This window comes from Dermacentor albipictus, chromosome 2, assembly GCF_038994185.2.
Source record: "Dermacentor albipictus isolate Rhodes 1998 colony chromosome 2, USDA_Dalb.pri_finalv2, whole genome shotgun sequence".
NCBI classification, from domain to species: domain Eukaryota; kingdom Metazoa; phylum Arthropoda; class Arachnida; order Ixodida; family Ixodidae; genus Dermacentor; species Dermacentor albipictus.
The window spans coordinates 134365942-134378284 of record NC_091822.1 but is presented as its reverse complement, the minus strand read 5'-3'; the positions used below and the strand labels follow the sequence as shown (position 1 = coordinate 134378284).

At 47.9% G+C, this 12343-nt stretch overlaps 1 protein-coding gene across 1 annotated transcript in view; it reads right to left on the bottom strand.

The window, feature by feature from the left end:
* LOC135917996 (microtubule-associated protein futsch-like) overlaps positions 1–10867 on the bottom strand; it is a 302288-nt gene extending 291421 nt beyond the window's left edge. Inside the window, exon 1 of the mRNA XM_065451680.1 lies at positions 10583–10867. The gene's annotated coding sequence lies outside the window, so the exon portion shown is untranslated. The remainder of the gene's footprint in view (positions 1–10582) is intronic.
* Positions 10868–12343: the final 1476 nt, after the last annotated feature.

Sequence of the window (12343 nt, the reverse complement as noted above, 5' to 3'; positions counted from 1 at the left end):
AATGCATTTCTGTGTTGAGCCTACTATTTCGTGAGATATTTTGTAAGGCACATGTGCTTCGCGCTCTGATATGAAACAGCGTGAATCAAGAGCGCGCCTTTCGCCATTGCATGTATTGCATAAATGGTGCGTCCAATAAGGAGAACTACTGCCCGTTTGCGCAAGGCAGCGTATACATGTATGCCCAATTCCAGAGCGTCGCATTTAATACGCATTTAACACCAAGGTGGCGACTCTTTTTTCTGCTTAGCGCTTTTTTTCAGAAGCCACACCATATACCGTGTTTCAGTGTTGTACTACGTAATGTAATACTTATGAGAATTATATTTCAGGGAAGATGCAGCAACCTGGAGACGACAAAGAATTGGACACACATGCGTGCCTGCAGTCAATGTAGAAAGTACCTGTGTTGCTGGTACAACAGGCAAAATAGTTTGACGTATATTTGTGAAAACACAACACATGTGGAAGAGATTCATTTGCTGGAATAAGATGTGGATATGGATGAGCTAGGTATATATTGTATAGCTTCTTCACGCTCCGCATGCACAATTTTAGAAACCAATTTAGTGAGGCAATTGTAAAAGCACTAATTAAATTGATAGTAAAATGTGTCACATACACTTTGAAGCATTTCTGATATCGCCTATGTTTAGAAGTTTGAATAGTACGTTTAAAGCATTTTAGTTAAACGAGTCAGAGAGCAAGCAACCAGGTTTCTTTCTTTATGCGTAGTTGTCTTTTAGATGGTTCACTTCCTTTCTTTTTTTCCGCAATACCTTACATTGGGCATACTGTTACGTGGCTGGGTAGGTACCGTTGAAAAATACTTCAAAATCTAATTGATGTTCTCAAATATCGCATATAAACAAACTTCTCGTATGGAGTCTGCACTTTAGGAATGTCACAAAATACTCCGAATTGGAAATTATTTGCTAAGCAGCTGTGTGCTTTTAATGAGGCAAGAAATGCAACGCCAAGTTTTCAGTGACCAGAACTGGCACCTAAAGGGATATCCTAATTCGTTCTATCACCCATCCTTCGTGCAGTGTAAAGTTCTAAGCGACATGCTACAATTGTTTCTATCGTATTGCACTTTCAGACCCTGAACTTTATAAAGGGGCCATTACGAGGTCAGCCTGCACCACAAGACTTGCCTTAATTTCTGGAAAGCCTTATCTGCCATCACCTGATTGTATTTGGTCTCAGAAACCAGAATTTACAGTAAGAAAGGAATCAGAATATTATTCCTTCATATGCCTTTGGATAAAAGCTCTGTACTGCATGGTGCTTTCTTGCTTGCGGCTATGCCATGCTTGTAAATAATGTTGAAAGTTTACTATTGTTTGCACATTACATGATCACTCTGGTATCTTCTAGAAAGCGCTGAAACTATCTGTTCAATTGCAAGATGAAGACAGACTAAATCAGACACACGTGGGGGTTTAACAGAACGGCCAACAGAAGCACACATCAATTGAACTTTATTTATTCATCACAAAATTGTACATGAAAATGTTGCACATATGTACATCAACGGATCTGAAGACTAACTTCTCTTAGCCCAACCTAAATCAAACTTCAACGAGAGTACCGCTTTATTAAGTGTTTTGTGTTTCTGGCTCTTCTTTATTAGGCGGCTGGAAGTTAGCAAGTACACAACATACGTGAAAGATTTTGCTCATCGCAACAATATACTCAGTTGGTGCTCATGAATTGAGAATGTTGTAAGCCTGAAGCCTTTGAATTAAACGTTCAACGTTTAATTCAAACTTGCGTCTCTTGCACTTCAGCTTCTGTAAATTGGCGATGACCCTTTAAGAAAGGAGGCATCACCAGGCAGTGTTTGCCTGTTCTAGACCTGCACGAATGCCTGGAAAACCCTTGTCAGACATTCTCATATCACCCCGTACCACCAGGTCAAGAAACCCCGAATCCACAGTGATGAAAGCATCTTAGCATCTTCGTATACATGCCTTAGAACGAAAACAGATCGCGCCAGACGGGATTATCCCGACAAGAAATTTCAGCGTGAAAGCGCCCTTGTAATTTGAATACAGCACCCTCTACTGTTTCGCAGTATGGGGCTGCTCTGTTCGGTCCTCAGTGCAGTCTATTATCATAAAACAGTTCGGATAGTGAAGCGTGAAGCAATCGGACATTGAGGCCCTCATGACATGCGTTTGTGGAGGGAATATCCTCGTCCGAGTGACATAGCACAGTGTACGTAGCATACTGTTGTAGTGCCTTGATGCAGTACTTCTGCTGACGGAAAATAGCAAAACTAAAGATGAGTAACTGATCCCCAACTTAAGCTTCATCATAAAAATCAGGAGCCTGCTCGATATTGGTATTTCAGACGTCCGTTTAGCAGATGCAGGCAACAAGCTGAGCAAAAGGACAAGCACATCTAGCGTTACGCCACACATATCTCTGACAGCAGGGACACATGATTTTACACTGTCGTATCCCATGAAGCAGGTAGTTCTCTGGTGTGGCCCACTCTAACGCGAGACAGTTCAATGGCTGCATTCCACTCCTGCATCACAAATAATCTTGTGAGAGATTTGGATTCCAACGTCAGTCCCCTCTAATGAACATATAAATGAAAACATGGCTCCTGTGGGGGCGACATCTTCAGCTTGAAAAGCCTGCGTCAGAACAAAGTGAGTAATTAGCAAAAGTTACCGAGCAAGAAAAATAGAAAACTTGAAATATGACAGTAAAAAGAAAAGAATCGGCCTTCACAGTCCTAGCTTCAGCTTCCGATAGTGGGACAGTAAGAAAAATACCCTCCCTAATAAGCATTGCATCGTCTAGCCCTCCGGCAGGAGCACTGAACGTTTCGTTCCCTTTAGCATGCCTCCCAGTCGAGGCAAATACATAAAATTATTGAACTACGTTTTCATAGAACTCAAACCTTCGATGTATACCATGCAGATGCCGTTCTGTCAAGCTATCATAACATATCTGCTAAAGTAATTGAGCTGAGCATGTTGCAAAAATCAATTTGTCTGAAACATCGCTTGAGTGTGTTCGACTCTATAAACATAAGTGAGATTGAGTCCCGGTAAAAATCGGTGCAGTTCAAGTGCACTTGTGTAGGGCTTGCTGTTGGCATGCTTGGTTCATCTTCATATAACTGGCACAGAACAAGACGAAAAATGTGTAACCTTGCTTTATGCCATTTCTACGTGTATGATCCAAGTATATGTCTTTTGTAATAACAAGATTTCTGATGTACAAAACTGGATCATTTTTCAACTAAACATCATATACAATAAAGCAGTTCATAGGCAACATCTTACTTTGTCTGAATGTTCCACCTCCAGCATTTCCACAGCAGCGCAAAGGGGGTCCAAATTTTGTTTGGGAATGTGAGGCTGCTTCAGGTGCATCAGCGGCCCCACTTTAATCAGTAGGCACAATGTCCATCTCATCCTCACTGCTTGTGCCGTATGGCTTCACCTGTGCCGGTCTAGATGCTGCTCTTTCATGCCATATTATAGCGCATAAAACGCACAAGACAATGACATAAATCATGACGTTTATTTTTGGTGAGAACTCCTTATTGGTAATGCAAGTTATTTGTTGATATTAAACACCATTACTGCAATTCACCTTTCATATCTTGACAGCTGTCTTGTTGCATCGAATGGGCGAGCTTTGTAAGCATCAGGAAATAATGTCGGATGCGTAACGACAGCGCTTTTTTCCCCGTTTACGAAGTGTTTTGAACATATCCATGAAGATTCATTGGCAATCCAGTCCGTTTCATCGCTCCGACTGAAGCATATGAGTCGACAGTTGCCATATGGCACACAAGGAAGCGAAGCAGCAAAAAGTGGCATGCAACCTACAAAAAGCTACACGGCATTTGCTTAAGAATAAATTCCCGCGTAATGTTTCGTGCTACGCTATTAAGCATGCTGAGCAAAGCGTGCTCCCACCGCCAACCGTTGAGCAAAAAACACAAATGCAGTTGCACGATCTCAAACGATTACAACTTACGCAAATCATATCGTTTATGCGGTACTAGTAAAGCACAATACTATATTAATACTTACTTTGCTCTTCGCACAGCAGCAATCAATTTTTTTCGTCGTTCTTGCTCCCACGGCCGGCCAGGAAATCGGCACAGTTTGATGCCCGGCTGACCTTCATGGCTGCGGCAATTTTTTACGCACCAGTACCGGTATTCGTTTCTCTTCCTTTCGCGGACACTTTCAATCGACGCACTAGGATTTGTCCATTTGGAGGATGCCCGTTGTCAACGCTGATAAAAATACAACCCCACCAAACCAATTCCGCGCTTCCTATGACGTCCCCCCCTCGCTTTGGCCTTCCCATTGTTACGGCAGCGCTGCCACAGATGGCGCCGCAAACTTCACTGCGCGGAGACTATAGCAGGCGTTTATGCCATCTTATTTGCTGACACGTCGTGAACGCATGCAGTCAGCATCAGCTCCTGCCTATGGAGGAAGAAAAAGATACAGTAGGAGGGAGAGTCACGTGATACTTTTTGAAGCCTTGTCATAAAAAGGGTATAAGGGAAAGGCTCATGGGAAATAATCCCTCGCCACGCGATGGGCAAGTGGCAGTTTCTAGCCGACGAGCGCGCAGGGAGTATGGGGGAGAGTAGAGTGGAGAGCCGATGGCGAGGGGCGATCGTCATGCGGGCGTCAGTAAAAGCCGCCACGAACCAAACAATTCTTCGAAAGGACCGACAACAAAGGATGACCTACATTCCCAAGAGTCAATATGCAGGTAGGCGCATAAGGAAGGGAGGATCTGCCTCAGAGGACGTTGGCTGGCGGAGGCTGTAGACAAAGCATCGCCTCCATTTCACGACCAGACTCTCACGTGCAGCTCCACGCTTACTATAACTACGTGTCCAATTTACACGCGCAACCAGATAGTATGACGCAATCCGAGCAACGTCGTCACGCTACAGCTGACTCATTCGTGACGAGGTGCTGGGATCGTTCTCACCGTGCCAGCCGTCGGCGCGCCATTTTAACCACGTTCATAATGCGCACGCGGCAAAACAAGCACAGGAGGAGACCGACAGAAAGGGAGAGACTGCGCTCCTGAAATGGATCTCGCGTAAAACGAAACTTCCGCCGCAGGTGCCGCCTGGCGCACGGTGCAGTTTGGCCGTGGGAGCGCTAATCGAACGGCGCCGCCACGGGTTGTCCGGCTGCAGGAGCTTGTTTATCGCGCTCGCTATTTCGTAAGAGGAGCCGGCGAAACGCTAGACTATGAAAGAGCCAGCGCTGAACTCAACCCCACCTATTGTGGTGCGCGATATGCTACGCAAAATAAACCACCATACCACGCCACTGCGCAATCACTACCGTTGCGTCGTCATGCCGCCGTAATGCCAAGCATGCGACTCCGGCCTCCTAAGGCAGACATTCTATGTCTTTCTCTCTCTCTGCCCATTTTCTCTCGCTTTTATATATCTCTCTTTCATTCTTTCTTTCCATTTTTGTTTCCTCCTCCTTTTCGTTTGTTTGTTTATGTGCATGGTTTACGTGCATGGTGTCGCGTTTTGTTGATGCAGAGGTGCGAACAAGGCGTAAGATAATATATTTATCTTGCATCCTGGGTATGAGGCCACGTGGTTTGATACTTGGTCGGGGAGGCGCGATGAGCACAAGCGCAGAGTCCTAAAGCTTTCGTGTACCGAGAGACGTAGTCGCCAAGGTTGTCAGAATTATTCGGCAGTCCTCTTTACGTTCAGACCCAACCTAGGTGTCACTCTGGGACGTAGAAGAGGTGTCATTTGTAATGCTTAGTGTTTAAAAAACAACTAAGCAAAAGCTATGACTTCGGCTACTGTTTCCTCAGCACTGCCAGAGATAATTACGGGCGTACGTCCGCGTGTCTAGCCATCTCATGTGTTGAGCCACAAGCGTCTGGACGAGCCTGCTAATCCCCGAAGGCTGCCTCGAATTCACGCTCACTGGGCGGGAAGCCTTCTGGCGAGCTCCCCAGCCCTGTCACGGGAAAATTATAACGCCTGGTGTCTGCAAAACATGCGTAATTTGCAAAGTTAAGACATTTAATCGTTACGGTAGCGTAAATGTAGATGATGCGCCTCATGTTGGTGTAATGATCTATGTGCAATTGAGGTTTGTGCGCTAAAGGACGATTCTTAATTTGGTAGAACAGGTCAGTGTCTTGGAACAGCACGCAAACATGAACTGTTCGAAGCAAGAGAAACGGTCGACGGCTCGCGCTCATGTTCTGATTGTTTTCTCGTGCGACTGCCATCGGCCAATTAACTTCGTTTAGGCAACGTTTAGGCAATAACACGCTACTAGAATGAACCGAGGGGCTAAAGCCAATACCTTGCTTTGATACCTTCGCTCATTTTCGTAGTCAGCTGCAGGAATTTATCTGCCGATGCAAAGGTCACGTGCAAAGCCAGCTTATAATTTGAGGGTGGCCGAAATTAAATTTTTGGATGGACCTAAGTGAAATTTGGACGGGAGCCAACTGAAATTTGCCGGTGGACCGAGTTAAATTTGGGGGTGGGCTAACTTGAGATTTCGGGGTGGTCCAGTGTCCAATTGAACGCTGCTGAGCGTCCTTTTAGTTACGGACACCTCGCAGTCAAGCCAGTGCGTTGAGACGCTTGACGCATTTTCATTGAGCCTCAACGAGGGGCATTGAGAACGCAGGGGATAAAGCCAACCTCCATTAAGCGATACGGCGACGAACTTAAAAAAAAAGAAAAAAAACTTTCGCCGACCGTCCGTCGATCGACGTCAAAAAACTGGCGCCGCCGCCGCCGCCGCCGCCGGAGGTGGTTGTGCGCGGCGGAGAGCGTGGACCAACCGGACCCTATAGCACAGAGGTTGGCTTTCGTCGGTCGTCCGTCGGAAGGAGTTTTGGTAGGTGACGCTTGGCTATGATTGCCATGTCCGTCGTAACATAAATAGCTTTCCATGCTTCCTCGATTGCAGGGCAGACTCGAAGGCGGACCCAAAAGGGAGGAAAATCAAGCTGGGCATGAACAGAGCGAGCCGTAAAGGCTAAACCCCATTAGCGCGATTTTGTGCGCGACAGCGACGAGCGACAGGTTCGCGCGACGGATCGGGCCGTTGCTTGAACAGATCGTTCGGTCTTGTCGCGCGATCGCTCGGTTTTGCAAATCTAGAATTCGCCGCTCGTCGCCCGGAAGTGCTATGAGCGACTAGCCAATAGCGCAAAGCCGGAACTGGATGTACATAACTCCAGTACTTCCTATTGTCGCACGGAACGAGCAAACGATTGAATGTTTATACGTGCAAGGATAAGAACCTACTGCAAAGCTTTCAGAAATATTTTATGCTGCTTTTTACAGGAAAATACATCAACTTAAGTTAATAAAGCACGCGTCACGCTAGTTTCGGCGCCTATATTGCTGCCCTCATACCGGCAACACTGGGGAGATGTCGCTCGAAGTCATCGCTCGCATGGCGTGCAATTTGTAGGCGACGAGCGAACGCGACAGCCATCTCCATCGCGTCGCTTGTCGCTGTCGCGGGCAAGATCGCTTGCATGGGGTTTATACTTAAAGAAACGCTCCGTCACAGACGAGGGATAGTACCGGCTTAATACTGACGTGTCAGGTTAAAAAAAAAAAACCGTAGGAACCTAAATATGTCCCGTGTAACAGCGAAAACTTACATACGCACTTTTTTCAAGTCAGTTGCCCTATTTTTCGTGTAAGAGAAATTGGTTTAGGTGCACTTTCGCCTTCCGCTTTCGCTCGCCCCGACGTCGCTTTCGTAATCTAGCTCGTCTGGCCACACTGACATATTGCGGGCTGCGTCGACCGCACGGTCGGCGGTGTTAGCCCGCTCTCGATTACACGGAGTGTGGTGTGACGGGTACTCCGGGCGCTTCGTGCTGGATTTTTCGTCACGTCAGATTTGTCGCGAAAGTTCACTTCCATGGAGGTTGGATACAGGCTTGCGAAAGCGACGGCGACTGTGACATGGTGTTGCGGCGACGCACTATCCCCTCACGCAACGCCTTAGCCCTACTGCGGCAGCTGGTGTTCCCTTTGGATCGCTCTTATCCGTCGTGGAGCACTCGTGCCCCGCTTTCCTAATGCAGGGCTTTTACGGCGTTCCGGCTCAATTGGTACGATTGCATTGAAGGGGCCGGATGCGGTGAGAAAATCTACCTTTGTCTATTACAGCCCAAGCATTCTTTGCAAACGGAAAGGCCATGGGTAGATGCGCATGAGCTAGGAAAAGCAAGTAGTCAAAACTAAGCAAAAACGAAGACACAGCTGAGTCAAACAGTGTGTAGGCCTTAGTAGACAATTGTCAATATTTCTCAAGCTTTTTTTTCATATTTTGTGGATGCAAATGTAAATTCAAGCTTTTTATAGACAAAATATACTTGGAAGTCAACAGTGTTCATGTTTGCCTCACCTTTTTTATGTTGTCCGCTAGGGACTGCGATGCGCCGTCAACTGTCCCAACCTGTCACCTCGATCGTTGGCCCACGTTATATAACGCGAAAATAAGGGTGACTCGTGCATTATACAGCCTTCCTTTGAACAAAAAAAAAAGATACTATAATAAATCTTTAACTCCTAACCACACTCATTGCCGCGCGACTACCTCCTTTCCCTTTTCTTTCTTATTTCTCTAGATCTTTCAGTTATGGCGATGATAGCGATGACGATGTACGACTCGAACTCTTGAAGTTATGAAAAAAAAAAGTTTCAGTTCCTACCCGACATGCTGCGCAGCTTCATTAAGGGTACCACGCTGCTCCGCAATCTAGTCCACGATTTATTCATTTAGGCTGCAAGAAATTAAGTTATCTCCCTTCATATTAAAGAAAAGCTTTCTTAGTGACCCCTCAGGTTAACGGTGGTCGCTGCAGCTGCTGGGTGCTTCTGCATTTTCGAGTAGCTCGCGCTAAAAAAAAAAAAATGTGCAGATTCAACGCACAGGTCCTAATATATGTGAAGCGAAGCTTCGGTGAAGATTATAAAATGATATAAGATCTACGACACCGCGTTTTTCAGCATTCATATTTCATGCCTGCCACAGCAAGATGGCCAGATGCGGAGGCCCCGAACACGCGATCACGGAATACGCTGTTTCATGGATCGGCTCATGTTTAATATTGCACAATTTCCAGCATCAGCCACCCTAAAGCGGCGAGAAACCGGCCGATCAGATGAGCCAAAACATAGGGATGAAGGCATAAAAAGCTTCGCTTTTATAGCTTTTATAAATGCATTACACTTTGAAGGTGTATATTTGCCGCAGTGAGGCTATTTAGGTACCGTTTGCTGTATTCATTGCGAAATTCCGCGCAGAACCGCATCTGTAGGTTTACGCAGATGGGGCCCACGTCCAGTGCATCGGGGGCACGTCAGAGGTCCCCCGGTGATCAAAATTAATCCGGAGTACCTGGCCACTACTGCGTGCCTCATAATCAAATCGTGCTTTCGGCACGTAAAACCCCAGAATTCAATTCAACATGCCCGATGCTATATCTAATCGGTACTTCTCACGCGGGTTTCTCTCGTGCCAACGCCAACCAGCTCCCTGAGACAAATGGCACTTCACCTGTAGCATATGCGCGCGAGAGCATGAGCGCGTGCGCGAGTTTCAACTAGACCACACACGCGAAATGAAACCGGCGAACGACGAGTAAAAATTGCACATATCTCTTTCACCCCGTCGTGCTTTTCTCTTCATACGCTTCTCACAATTATGCCCTCCAGAAACACCAAACATCGCCTTCGTGCTCGTGACATCACTGTGAGGGTCCCGCGTTAACCGATTCAACGAAGCTTCACTTCACATGTATTCCAACGTGCGCGTAGGAGGGGCATTTTTTTTATCGCGCATTTTGTTTTATTATCAAATGTGTCAATCTGGCAAAAGGCGTTCGCATTCATGGTGCGCATCCGAGATATTTCTTACTTACGTGTTTTTTTTTTTGTTTTTTTTAAGATTACTGCATAATTACACTATATTGGCGATCCCGTGAGGAGGAGGAGGAAAAGATTAAAAGGTTGGGAGGACAACCAGGGCGCACGTTGTTTACTGCCCCCCTCCACCCCCCCCCACCCCCCTCACCCCCCCGCGGAGGGAACGGGGTTAAAGGATGAAATAACGAAAGGAGAGGAAGGGAGGAAAATACTATCTATGCGAACACGTGCAGTTTTCAATCACTTCACGCCTACAGTCGGTCACTGAGGCCAGTCGATTTCATGAACAGCAGTAATGCCCGCGTCGCTTTGTAAGCTCGTTAAGCGTGGGGCCATGGTCCAGGAATCTAGAGATGCTCGTGACAAAGAAGGCGTCCTCTTGTGAGGTTTTTGAGCAAAGCGAGGAAAAAAAAAATATCGCACTGCACGAGAAGGAATTCCAGGGCACACAAGATTACGCACGCTGTTTTTCGCCTCATTTTAGTGTTTGCCTGCAGTGAAGTGTCTAATTTCGCCACCATGTGAAGGCAAGAACTTGTGATGGGCCCAAACCACGAAACTCATGCTCCCAGACGAAGAGCATTCGCGTGGATACCGCGCTGCGCATAGCAGTTACCAACTCACCATTTTCTCGTGATGGCCGTATGGCGACAACTATACGCTCCGCGATCAGGGGGTGACGACGCGTCTGCTCCAGACGTGGGGTCCAAACACCAACGCAGTTCACCAACACTGTGCGATAATCACAAAACTAAGCGCTCTTCCATCGGCGATCCTCGGCTACGGCGCTTGTCAACGTGGTCCCCTCTCTTCGACGCAGCCCCGCACATGGATCCTCGTCTTCCCGCCAACAATGCTTCAGTGGACGCGCAACGTCACGTGGCCAAAACAAACCAATACGCACGCACGTCGGTAAACGAGGCTGCCGTTCTCGTATTGCGCCTCCCTTTTCTTTCGCCCTGGCGAGCACGCGCGGTCCATGGTGCGAAAGCGCGCGTCGGTATAGCGTTACTTCCAGGAATCTGGCGGCGATTGTGGGAACCGTGACTGCCGCGTTGATCGCGTTGCCCATGTGCCTGGGCCGCGTAAAAAAAAAAAAAAAGACTGTGCAGATCGCATCGCTTGAACAGGGTCAACTACGGAGGGGGCAAGCAGCAGGTCTCTTAGGCGCTAGGGAGGCGCCAGAGTCAGAAGATTCAGGCACGGCCCTCCGGATAGAAGGCCACCACAGTAGAAAGAGACTAACAGAAAAAGAGTAAAAGCAATTTGGGGTAGTTATGTTGCTGTCGTTTCCCATCGTTCTACACTTCTTTCTCTCGGTGTCTCCTTTCGGTTTCCAGAGATTCTGGTGTGGTAGCAGCGCCGTTCACCGCTCGTGCCGTCCTTTGGGAAAACGCGGTGGTCGTTTATGCTATTTTATTTGTGCATAGGTTTGGTTCGCGAGAAAGAAAGTAAAAAAAAAACGATGGTGCGAGGAGGGTTGCCGAGAAAGTTTGAGGGAGTTTCTCTAACAACCACGGCTATGCTGAGAGAAAAGAACACGCCGCGCGGAACATCTGTGCGTATCGAGGAACGACGCCAGAAGCACCATCGCCACTTGGGGTTGTGAAAATCCGACACTTTCTGTTTTCCTATTCATCTCCTCCCGAAACCTTGGGGGCGTCTGGGGGCGGCCTGCCCGCCCGCCGCCGACCACCCTGCGCGTGTCGACGAACCAACAACCGCAGTCAAGGACACCCTCCCTGCCTCCCAAATAGCCGCACGGCGTGTTGAAAAACACTGTCCACGCCGACAAGCTAGAGGGGCGCCTGTCGCTTTTGTGCTCCGGCCCACGGAACGCCAGGCACGAGCCATACATGGCCGCCCCGTACCGGAAGAGATGCCAGCGGCACGAGACATAGGGGGGGGGGGGGGGGGAACAGAGGCCAAACGAAGACCGTCGTTTTGTGAGGGGCTATGTGAGAAAAGGAAAGAAACGAAAAAAAAAACGATCCGAATCGCAATGAAAACAAAGTGACACAGAGGCAGAGGGTGAAGCGCGGCTCGGTGTCACGCTCGTAGCAAAACGATGAACGAACCTGTCGCGTATAAGAGGAGAGGTATTCCCTGCAAAATGACAAACGATGCTCTCGCGCATATCCTTGAGAAGGACGTTTCGCCCTGGGTCGCTTCTTTCGTCGGGGCTAAAGCCCCTGCATCTACGCGCCACCGCCGCTCTCTTAAGTAGCGCCAACCTTTGTGTGCGCCGCCTTTTCCCCTCACACCAAATCCGGTTCCGGCATTTCCGCTTCCGGTATTTCCGGTTCCGGCGTTTCCGCTTCCTGGAGTTGCGCTGCGAGAATTCCCGCTCCCATTGCAGACGATGGTGAGGCGCCCGTGCTAAGC